Source organism: Talpa occidentalis, unplaced genomic scaffold (assembly GCF_014898055.3).
Source record: "Talpa occidentalis isolate TD23 unplaced genomic scaffold, MPIMG_talOcc4v2.1 talOcc4.5, whole genome shotgun sequence".
NCBI lineage: Eukaryota > Metazoa > Chordata > Mammalia > Eulipotyphla > Talpidae > Talpa > Talpa occidentalis.
The window spans coordinates 66,634,790-66,643,948 of record NW_023604861.1 but is presented as its reverse complement, the minus strand read 5'-3'; positions in this window follow the sequence as shown (position 1 = coordinate 66,643,948).

Here is a 9,159-nt window from a genome sequence, read left to right as displayed (position 1 = left end):
ACTGCTGTCAAATTATAGGGACATGGTCCATGGACACATCTCTCCCAAATCAAGCTGACTTCTATTGAAAAGTCTCCTGATGACCACCCCCAGCATGCATCTGCAAACCCTTCACTTTTGCTTCAGTAGATAACCAGTTAAGTAAAATACACATGCATCAAAATCCACCTCAGGCATCATAAAACTCCACAGCCATTATGGGACCTTATCCTGAGGCATGCCTACAACTCCCAGCTCCACTTTGCATCAGTTCTAACTTTAATCTCTCAAGACACCACTCTGTGGGCTCAGTGAGCCTCCCAAATTGTAATTTCACTCTCCACCTATCTAATTAATCAACCTTCACCACAGGAGACTCTCCAGAAGGCATCGAGTGCCTCTCTGTACTTCCCCATTTTATGGGAGCCTTACTCCCATACTTAGGGAAATTCTGCTCTGGTCACTCTACCCCATCCTGCAACCACTTTTTGATTCTAGCTGACACGAACAGGGTTTCTACAAACTGCATCCTAATATCCAACACCACTCAAGTCAATTCTTTATTGGCTTAGACCAAAGCACTGCCATTTGGGAATTCAGCTCCTCTAGCACCTGAGTCCAGGCAGTTCTAACAACATTCTTGGAAATTCCTGGACCACGCCCACCAGCTACATAATCAGACCAGTAGCAGCAGGAATTCCTGGAAGGACATTTGATCTTAGCTCTCCTGGTTGCTTCCCTTCCTGGCCTCCCTAATTTCCATTCTTCTATTTTCACCCCACCTTCAACATTCCATTGCTCATGAATTCAAACCCTACCCCTACAAATTGTGCTCACTCACAGCTATCAACCAATTTCCCCTGCAGATGATATTCCCCTCACTCCCCTTGACCAGGCAGGCCAAACTTTTTGCCCTGGTAATCTACCTAACAGTGTCATGTTAGCTTACTCTTCTTTCCTGATGCTTGGGCTTTGAAAAATTCTTGACCTACTTTTTGGTTTCTTGTTTTTAAGCCATCAACCTAAAGCTTGAGTCACAGGGTATCTTAAGCCCACAGGCACAAATAGCTACAAGACTCAAGAACCTGGTCTCTTGAACAACCCATTTTGGACAACCAGCACCACCTGTGTAGTCTCTCAGGACAACATGTAAAACCTAAAACTAACTCTGGCCTAGATGCCCAAGCACAACCGTTGCATTCCCCTTTGCACCATGTTCTGGAGATCTCAATAAACTAGGAGGGCTATGCCCCAAAACTTAGCTTGAAGCAGCTACAGAAGTTAGACCTTCACCCCATTTCCAAGGATTTGTCATTGTCCTCTCAGGAGAGGCCGAAATTACCTGTGATATCATTACTAGATTTAAAAACTAAGACCCCCTTCCTTGCCCAAGAAGCAAGTTTGGGAGGTTTGAATCAATTAAAGCAGTGGATGGGACTTCCATGGAAACTGGGCCAATAAGATGATGATCTGTTAAGCTGATCCTGATCATTAGTTAGGACACGCTCAAGACTAGTCATCCTAGCCAATTAATGATGCCTGGAGTATAAATAGAGCCTGGGGACCCTCATGATGCACAGCAGACCTCTCCTGTCTCATCCACTGCTTCCCTTAACAGTATATTTTTATAAATCCACATTTTATGTTCTCTACTCTACCTCAAGTGAATTCTTTCACCACTGTGCCTACACGCCAATTCTTTCCCACAACAATTCTGGAAACTTGGGTGGTTTTAGTGGGAATGACAACTTTGATCATGGAGGTGGTTGAGGTGGCTTTGGTGGCAGCTGTGGTGGTGGTAAATATGATGGCAGTGGGGATGGCTGTCATGGATTTGGTAATAATAGAAGCAACTTTGGAGGTGGTGAAAGCTACAATAATTTAAGCAATTTACAATAATCAGTCTTCAAATTTTGGACCCATGAAAGGAGGAAACTTTGGAGGTAGCAGCAAAGTCCCCATGGTGGTAAAGGACAATATTTTGCCAAACCATGAAACCAGTGAGCCTGTGGTGGTTCCACCAGTGCCAGTGGTTTACAGCACCAGTAATTAACTGGCAGGAAACAAAGCTCAGCAGGAGAAGGATGCCAGAGAAATGACTGGGAAGCTACAAGTTACAACAGATTTATGAACTCAGCCAAGCACAGAGGTGGCAGTAAAGAAGACATGTTTGCTGCTATAAAGAAGACATGTTTTAGACAGTACTCATTGTGTATGGAAAAAAAAAATTCTTGAAGACTGACTGTATTTGTGACTAACTGTATAACAGGTTATTTTAGTTTCTGTTCTATAGAAAGTGTAAAGCATTCCAAAAAAGTGTTCTACTGTAGATTTTTTTTTTTTTGCTAAATGTTGATTGCTAAATGTAATAGTGTGATCATGATGCTGAATAAATGTGTCTTAAAATCTCATGTGCCTGCCTCAACTGAATTCAGCTTGAAATAATTCACATGTCTAAGTGCCATGTCTTAGGAAGGCCTGTTCTGAACATCATGTGGTCATATTTGGGAGTGTAGTGGCAGGACAGGGACAGAGCAGGTTTCTATGTTCCGAGCAGACCTGGTAAAGGAGGTGTCCTGGAGCCCTCGGTGGGTTAACAGGCTTTTATTGAGCGTCACATATAGTGGCAAACAGGTACATGGCAGGCAGGGGGGCCTACCGGCCTCCAAGACCCCAGTAAGTCTTCACTCCGGGCTTCTCTGGCTTCTTTCTCCTTTTGTCTCTCCTGCCTCTCTTCTGCTTCTCTCTTGCTTCTACTTCTCTTGGTGACTATCTCAATATGCGCCCCCATGACCCACAGAAGTAAACAAGATAGTTTTCAACAATGTAACAACTGCAGATGCCCCATCAGGCAGAGCAATCCTAATAGTGGGAGGGCAGAAAAGCCTGAAAAGCCATTTACCCTATAGGGAGTAACAAGAAATATATTTTTTAATGGCTATGTAACAAGGTGGTCCCCAGGAAAAGGGGAGGTTCCAGGTTCCCTGCCCCACCCAAAGGAGGGTGGAGCTGAGCAGGGAAGAGAAGAAGCTAGACAGTAGACTGGAGAAGAAGGGAAGAAGGATGGAGAACCAGGAGATGTGGAGGAGGCATGTGGAACAGAGAGACGTGTGAAAACACTGCACTTGTTTCTTGATCTTGGACTCATTGAAACAGATATGGGTGAGAGACCCATGGGGAAATTAACAATGGCAGTCTTTATCTTGATTTTGAGTTTGCTTTTCCCTTCCCAGACTTGTCTTGCTGTTTCTGACCCTTTCCTATCGGTCCCCATCAGAAGGTGCTGTAGAAGCCTGCTGTGGCAGGCTTCCGAGCCTCAGTGGTGGCCCTGTGTAGTGCCAGGAAGGCACAGAGCTGGTTATGATCTGAGAAGACAGGTAAAGGAGAGTCCTGGAGCACCTCGGTGGCTTTTTCAGGCTTTTATTGTGCTTTCACATGTGCAGCAACCAGGTAGATAGCAGGCAGGGATGCCGGGGGGGCCAGGAGACTGGTAGGCCTCCTAGTCCCAGGTGAATCTTCACTCTTTCTAGGCTCTCCTACAAGTTTCCCTTGGCCAATATAAATACTGCAGCCATAGCCCACAAAATTAAACAAGACAACTGAATATAACAATGTAACAAAATCCAGGTGCCAGCCATCAGGCCTGCTTCAGAACCACAGGGATCCATTATCAATCCTAATGGTGGGAAGGTATAAAAGCCTGACAATAATTTAACCTACACCTTGGTTTGGGCCAACTGTGTTAGGCTGGGCATTTACCAATGAGAGGATGAGTAACTTTGGTGCTTGATTTGGAAACTTTTTTCTTCCTCTTTTCTTTGTTGCACACTAATTGTATTAAAGTTCTTCCCATAAAGGTCTTACATGTTTTGTCTTGATGCAGCAGATGGCAGAACCTATTTATAGCAGGCAGTTTTGGGGGTTCTGTGATACCCTTTTCCCTGTCTGGTAACAGATAGTGGTTATTTCTACTTGTAACAGAAATCAGGATTAAGTGATTTACTGAAGTCTCTTAGGCTTCTTGAGCATCTTTTTGGAAAGACAGGCTGTAGGCCCCTCTGGATGCCACTGCAAAGGAGGGTCTCTGGTGCTACCACCTTTGTCATTACTTGGAAGACGGAAAATGAAGATGCCACTTTCCAGATTTACCAGACTCAACATATGCAGCCTGTTGCCCAAAAATAAATAAATATGGTGGTCCCCACATATCATAAATTATTATAAATAATTATCATAAATAATTATGTTCATTAGAATGTTCACAGCAACACTGTTGACTGTAGTCCCAAATGTTTCCATCACCAACAGGAGATATGTTGTGTTATAGTCACACAACTCTACAGTAATGACAATGAACAAGCTCCCTTCACTTACAAGCAACACTATAGATAAAGCTTACAAATATTGCTGAGCAAAAAAAGCCAGATAGGAGGAGTTCAGGTACTATGTGGCTACAAAGAAAATCATCCTGTTCTCCCCTGGGTTCTTCTCATCTGGATGAATAATAAAAATATTATTAGGTGGGTTAATAAAGGGAAAAAATCAACTTAATATCATATAAGAGAGACCCAGTGAGATTAAGTAGTTCACTCATGTGGCATCAGACACCACCTTAAATAACTTTAGCTAAGACAAACTTCAGGGGCTGGAGAAAGGGCAAAGTCAGTGTAAGGAAAATGAGTTAAAACCAGGCTACATTTTTATTTCCACACCATAAAAAGCCCATTCCTTTAAATGCTATGCTTTCTACCACTTGGACATCTAGCAAACAACAGATGGACATTTACAACAGTGTATCAGCTGTGTGGCTGTGGGCACTTAACAGTGTAAAGGGGCTAGCTAGGCAGGGAAGTTGCTGTTCTCAGTGTTGCCTCTCAGTGTTGGAGTCTCTCTCCGCCGGAGTGTATGCCATCCTGTTTCAGCATGAAAGGCCTGCAAAATCCACCTAAGGCTTCAAATTCTCTTTTCATTTGTGAGAACTGACGATGAATCTGTCCGGCCTGGGATGGTTGCACAATAGTCAATTATGAGCGGTTACCAGGGAAGACACAGTAAACCAAGATATAACTGTTGTGCAGATTTAAATCAGCCTTCTCCATTGAAAAGAGATTGGTCTTGGGCTTCCCCGGTGGCGCAGCGGTTGAGCGCTGGGTTGCGAGGCTGCCCGCGGCCTCTGCTGCGACGGTTCGATCCCCGGCTGCTCCCCGGCCACCGGAGGAGGGTCCCACATGGCGTGCAGACCTCTCCTGCGGCCCCCCTGCTCCCCTCAGCAGTGTACTTCGGTCCTTCTGCCTGCTCTGCTCCCTGCTCTGGCTCTGGTGAATTCTCTCACCCTCCCGTGCTTCTGACTGTACCCAGTGCTTGTATAAACGAACAAACAAACAAACAAACAAATAAATAAATAAAAAACATGCCTCTATTTAAAAAAAAAAAAAAAGAGATTGGTCTTCCTGTACAATGAGGGAGGGAGACTCCCTGACAGAATATTTTCTTAATTTTTTTAAAGATTTATTTTTATTTATTTATGCATGAAAGAGCTGGGTTGCAGGCCAGAGTGCAGGGGGTGAGTGGATTCACCAGAGAAAGAGTGGGGAGCAGAACAGGCGGATCCACTGAAATACACCGTTGAGGGGATCACCAGGCAAGACAGAAGAGGTCTGCTGCGCCATGTGGGTTAGCTCCCTCCCTGGCCGGGGATTGAACTCATGCTGCAGTGGCTGGTGATAACTTGATAGTGCTGACACTTAACCCCTTGCACTACCAGGGAGGCCCCCCCGAATATTTTCACATGTAAATGTCTCTTTCAAAAGGGTCAAATGAAATCTTAGTAACACATAGTTCTGCCCTTCTATACAAGGTCAGAACAGCCTGGTCAATTCATTATCTCACCTAAAATAATGTAGCATACCAGACCCTACAAGGCACCTTTCAAATAAAACAAAAGCAGGATGCTTGATTGTCCTGGGCCAAAGGGTATGCATCACAAGGTATGACTGGGTACTCCCAGGGGGCTGTTGACTGATGTATGTATGACCTTACATACCAGAGACTGGTCAGTGGAATGCCTTGTTGATAAGACTGGAACCATGGGTGGGGGGGTCTAGGCAATGGTTTCCAATACAATACAGACTCACGGCCCCCTGAAGCCCTAGAGGAGATAAGCACCTTTTCAGTTTTCACCCACCCTTTTATTTGATCTACCCCATGTTATTGATGGTGTATGGTTATTCTATCAATAAAAAGGCAGGATCTTGCTCTTTCGGCAGCATCCTGCATTGTACAGCCTGCTCCATGACTCCAGTTTGTCAGTGTGGTATTGTTAATGCAACAATGAACCTACCAATAGTTTGTACTGGGGGTAGCTGTGTAAATTTTGAGGTGGCAGAAAGTAGACCTGGGAGATCATGAAAGATGTTCATTGCAGGTGCTCATTTGAAATTCTCGGGAAAGGGTCAGGTAGACTGGCAGTGGATATGGGGAAATGGCTCCTGAGGGAAACTTTCCAGGGAACCCAAATTGTAACAAGGCCGACTCTCTGAAGTCCTACACTGAAGGTGTCTTTTAGAATTAGAATCTAACTCTAGTCCCCACCCCCCCTTTCTTTGTTACCTCAATTAGGTATAATTTAGTAAAAACTGAATAAATTATTTTAAATTAAGGATTGAGGTCAGTCTGAATGAAAGAAAAGTCAAATGTCCAAGCATATAGAAGAAACCATTACTTGTAGTTATGCTGGGGAATAAGTAGGGAGGGAAATTAGTGTTAGCGGGCAGACTGAGGAGCACCGGGGACCTCACAAACCTTGCATGTTCTGCCATCTGCTGCATAAAGACAAAACATACTCTTGGTGTGTAAGACATCCATAGAAAAGAACTTTAATAGCATTAGTGTGCAATAGAGAGAAGAAAGGATAATAGTTTCCAGTAAGACACCCAAAGTGGGCCTCCTTGGTGGTGCTAGGGGTTAAGTCTCAGCACTATGAAGCTATCAGCAGCCACTGCAGCACCAGTTTGATCCCTAGCCAGACAGCTACCCACATGGCACAGAAGAGCTCTCCTGACTCACCCTCTTCTCTCCTCAGCAGTGTATTTGAGTCAATCCGCCTGCTTTTTTCCCCACTCTGTCTCTGGTGAATCCTCTCACACTCCAGCACCTCTGGCCTGTACCCCAGTTCTTGTATGCATAAATAAATCTTTAAAAGATTAAAAAACAAACAAACAAAAAACCCATTTACACAGCTACCCCCAGTACAAACTATTGGCAGGTTCATTGTTGCAAACTAAAAATTAAAAAAAAAAAAAACAACACCCAAAGTTACCCATCCCCTCGTGGGTAAATGCCCAGCCAAACAAGGTTGATCCAAAGTAGGGCCACTGAAGCCCAAAAGCCTGCCATAAGCCTAAGGCACCTTCTGGTGGAGACCCATAGGAAAAGGCCAGAAGAAGCCAGGCCAGTCTGGAAGGAGAGATGCAAAATCAAAATACAAGTCCAGATAAAGGCTGCCATTTTCAGCCTCCCCATACGTCTTTAACCCATATCTCCTCGTGTTTCCTTCCATGTCCCCCAAGTCCCTGGTGCAAGTCCAAGGATGAGAAGCAAATGCACCATCCTCTTCACATGTCTCATTGATCCACGTGCCTCTTCCACGCCTTCTCTCCAAGTCTTTTCTAGCTTCCCCTCATTGCCTATTTCCACCCTTTTCAGATGGGGCCAGGAAAATGGAACACAGTATTTTTAGATTACAATTGATACCAAATGCTGGCCTCAGTTTCCTTCAGCCAATAAAAGAAAACAGAGTTTGAGAAGAAGGAAAGCAGTTTAATTTATCGACAAACTGAGAAGGGCCACAGACTCGAGTCAGAAAGACCACTTTCCTGCCCTTTGGCAGAGTGCAGGGTTATTTATACAAATAAATAAACAAAAGGGAGATGGGCAAGGGTGGCCATGTCCTTTTGATGCAGGCATAGGGAGATTTCAAGTGGGCACCATCTTGCTTTGTTAATACCTGGTGTGTAACTTCCTTAGAAGTTTGACTTCCTCATTATCCTCTTAGGAATATCCTTTCTTTTCCTTACAATGCAAGAAGACAAACTTGTTAAATGCAGCAGATAGGAATGCTTATCTGACCGGGCAGAAAGAAAGACCTGTTCTGTTTCAGTATCACTTTTACGTTACTAGATTTTACTTTTTACCCCATGTGCATCTATACTGTCATTTGTTTAAGTCCATAAGCATACATTACATTTTTAATATGAAAAAAGTTAATAAGGCAAGGCATTTTTATTCATTTGAAATACATTTGTAGTTTCCTAGGTATCAAAGTTTTAACTCATTCTAAGAGCAATTTGCAAACAATGAGCAAATATCAAAGGACATTCTGTCCTTAAATACAATCAAATAGAAACAGTAGCAAAGCAACAGTCAGCGCCTGCCTTTTCCAAATGAGTTATCAAAATTCCGTTTTAATAGATCACACATTTATGATAAGGAAAATGGATGCTGTGCTGCTTTTCTTTCAAGTTGACCTTTATTTAATCTTATAATTATGTGAAAGCCTCTTTAGGCTTTCCAGGGAAGCTTAAGTACTCAGAGTAGGTAGGTACAGGTGGGGGAGTGGGAAAATGAAACTAAAAGGAAATACACATTTTAACCACTCCACCATTCTAAGCTAAGAAAATATTCTTTTCCAACCCAAATGAATTTTATCCTAGGTGGGGCCAAAAAAGAAACAAGGGAGTTCTAACCTAAAAATCCAGTTTTTTCCTGTGCAGCAATGATATTGGGATGTTGACGTGAGTATCTGTTTTAGTCATTAATGCTTGTCTGTCTCAGAAAGGGAATTATGAATTTTCTACATCACTAGGTTATAGCTCAGTAAAATGGCACTTACTACCATGGTGCTTACTACAAATCCTAAAGCCAAACTGAGCCAAAGACTAGAGTTTTCTGTCAGCTATCTCTGCGAATGTGGGAAAATAGCCAGTCTGCTCAATTTCCCTTGAATAAAATGGAGATCCCAGAATTGCATGGGAAAGAGGATGAAAGATTAAAGAACTAGGCACTGGGCAATAAAGTATAGTAAAACTGGCCAAGGACAGTGTTCAAATAGTTTACTGGTTACTATCTGAGTTCCTTGCGCACAGTTGCAAGACCACTCAGGTTCAGAAAACAATGGGATTT